Here is a 3,461-nt window from a genome sequence, read left to right on the forward strand (position 1 = left end):
TCCTTATAACTCCTCTCTATCACCCCCTCAGACTTCCGAATGATCCGGAATTCATCCAGCTCCAGCTCCAGTTCCCTAACGTGGTCTATGAGGAGCTGGAGTTGGGTACACTTCTCGCAGGTGAAGTCAGAGGGGACACCAGCAGTGACCCTTACCTCCCACATCCTGCAAGAGGAGGATGCAACTGCCCTAGCTTCCATTCCCTCTACTCTAGATTTCCAGAAGAATTAAAAAAAAAGCCATATCTTACCGACCCTCCACACAGTCTTTTTTTTGGGTTAGAGGAGGACGATGGGTGGGAGACACTACACGTGTAGTGTTTTGGATTTAGCCAATGCCCGAATATATTAGTTCCTTCCTGGCTCGCGTTCTCTCCACACACCCGCCGCTGAAAACAAGAAGGCCGGTGCTGCACGAGGTAAGTTTTTATACAGTTGGAGACATGCTCACCGAGCCGGTATGTTTGATTGCAGATGTTTTGTCACCCTGCTAGGTAACATCATCAGTGTGCCTCTGGTGAATCACTGGTGTTCTGTCCTACTTGCTATTTATATGCCTCGGTTTGCTGGGGTGGTTGGCATCACTTCCGATTCTGTTTTTCAGTAATTTGTATATCAGGTCCATTTAATGTGTTTGTTGATGGAGTTCCGGTTGGAATGCCAGGCTCCAGGAATTCCCCGGCACGTCTCTGTTTGGCTTGTGCTATTATGGATGTGTTGTCCCAGTCGAATTTGTGTCCTTCTTTGTCCGTGTGTATTGAAACCAGTGAGAATTGGTATGAGTATAGGATCAATGAGTATAGGATCCTTTATCTTTGTTAGTTGCTGTTGCAGGGTAGTTGTGGTTTGTGGGCTACCTTGATACCTAGGGGTCTGAGTAGTCTGGTGGTCATCTCTGATATGTTTCTGATGTATGGTAGGGTGACTAATGTGTTTGCATGGAGATTTTTGTCGTGGAGATAATGGCAGATTGTGCTTTTTGGGTATCCATTCCTGTTAAAAACTCTGCATAAGTGGTCCAGTTCTGCTTTGCACAATTCCAGGTTGCTGCAGTGTATTGCAGCCTGTTTGAATAATGTCCTGATGCAGTTCCGTTTATGAATGTTGGGGTGGTTGCTGATGTAATTAAGTATCTTGTCCATATTTGTGGTCTTTCTGTATACACTAGTCTGGAGTTCCCCGTTGTTCTTATGTTCTACCATTATGTCCCCGTTGTTCTTATGTTCTACCATTATGTCCCCGTTGTTCTTATGTTCTACCATTATGTCCCCGTTGTTCTTATGTTCTACCATTATGTCCCCGTTGTTCTTATGTTCTACCATTATGTCTAGGGAGGGTAGTCGGTTATTATTCTCTTCTTCTTTTGTCAATTTTATTCCGGTGAGGATGTTGTTTATGAGTTGGTGGATTTCTTCTAGTCTTGTGCGTTTGTAAAGGAATGTTAAGGATCCCATACTCACAACCAGTAAAACTATCGTAATATACAAAATACCATGCAAGCACTGTAAGAAACATTACATAGGCCAAACTGGAAGAAAACTAACAATAAGGATACATGAACACCAACTAGCCACCAAGAGACACGACCTATTCTCACTGGTCTCAATGCACAGGGACAAAGAAGTACACAAATTCGACTGGGACAACACATTCATAGTAGCACAAGCAAAACAGAGACATGCCATGGAATTCCTGGAGGCCTGGCATTCCAACCAGAACTCCATCAACAAACACATTGAACTGGACCTGATATACAAATCACTGAAAAACAGAAGCGGAAGTGATGCCAACCACCCCAGCAAACCAAGGTATATAAAAAGCAAATAGGATAGAACACCAACGCTTCACCGGAGATGCACTGATGATGTTACCTAGCAGGGTGATGAAACATCTGTAAACAAACACACCGGCTTGGCAAGCAAGTCTACAACCTTATCCACAACCTGAGCTACAAATATCAAAAATTTTATTCTGGAACAGTCCTGGCAGATTAGAGGGTGGCAAGTGTAACTCCATTATTTAAAAAAGAAAGGAAAACTGGAAATTACATACTAGTTAACCTAACATGCTAACAACCTAACAAATGGAGGACATGCTAGTAGTATTTAAAAAAAAGCGACATTTTGTCTAATCCTGTTTGCATTTCCAAAATTAACATGAATTTATGGAGGTAAATTGTGTTTGACAAAACCACTGGAGATGTGATTTTTGGGAATGTAACTAGTCAAATAAATAAAGAATCATTGTGTGTGATGCATTTGGAGATTTGGAAATCTTTGGATGAGGTCCCACATAAGAGGTTAGTGTGCAAAATTAAAGCACACGGGCTTGGTAGTGATATTCCAGCATGGATTGAGAATTGGTTAGCAGATAAGAAAGAGTAGGAATAAATTGGTCTTTTTGAATGAAAGACAGTAAGAAGTGGGGTACCACGAGGATCAGTGCTTGGGCCCCAGCTATTCTCATATTAACAACTTCGGTGAGAAAACTCAAATGTAATGTTGATACAAAACTACCTGGGATTAAGAGTGGTGAGGAAAATGTAAAGTGTCTTCAAGGCAATTTAGACAAGTTGAGTGAATGAGCAAATACATAGTGGATGTAGTAAAGTAAGGATAATTGTGAAGTGGTCACTTCAGTAGGAGAAACGGAATGGAAGAATATCACTTAAATAGTGATGATTTGGGAAATGCTGATGTCCGGAGAGACTTGGGTGTCCTTATCTACCAGTCACTGAAAGCAAGCATGCATATCCAGCAAGCATATAGGAAGAAAAATAGTTTATTGGCTTTCATTGCAAGACAATTATGTACAGGAGCAAGAAATTTCTACTGCAGCTATATGGGGCCTTGGTAAGACCGCACCTAGAGTACGGTGTGCAGTTTTGGTCTCTCTACTTAAGAACTCATATACTAGCCAAAAAGAAAGTGCAGTAAAGATTCATCAGACTGATTCTTGGAATGGCAGGTTTGTCGTAAATGAGAGAGTGGGTCAACTGGGCATGGATTGACCGGACTTTAGGAGATTGAGAGAGGATCTCTTTAAAAGATGTAGAATTCTGACAATGCTGGACAGACTAGATGATGTTTCCCCTGGCCAGGTGTCCTGAACAAAGGATCATAGTCTTAGGATAGGGGATAGGACATTTTCAGATTGAGATGAGAAGAAATTTCTTTATTTAGAGGGCGGTGAACCTGTGGAATTCTTTTTTTAAATTCATTTGTGGGATGTGGGCGTCACTGGCTGGCCAGCGTTTATTGCCTGTCCCTAGTTGCCCTTGAGAAGATGGTGGTGAGCAGCCTTCTTGAACTGTTGCAGTCCAACTGCTGTGGGTTGACCCACAATGCCATTAGGGAGGGAATTCCAGGATTTTAGCCCAGTGACAGTGAAGGAACAGTGATACATTTCCAAGTCAGGATGGTGAGTAGCTTGGATGGGGAACTTGAAGGTGGTGGTGTTCCC

Source organism: Rhincodon typus, chromosome 21 (genome assembly GCF_021869965.1).
Source record: "Rhincodon typus isolate 14 chromosome 21, sRhiTyp1.1, whole genome shotgun sequence".
Lineage (NCBI taxonomy): Eukaryota > Metazoa > Chordata > Chondrichthyes > Orectolobiformes > Rhincodontidae > Rhincodon > Rhincodon typus.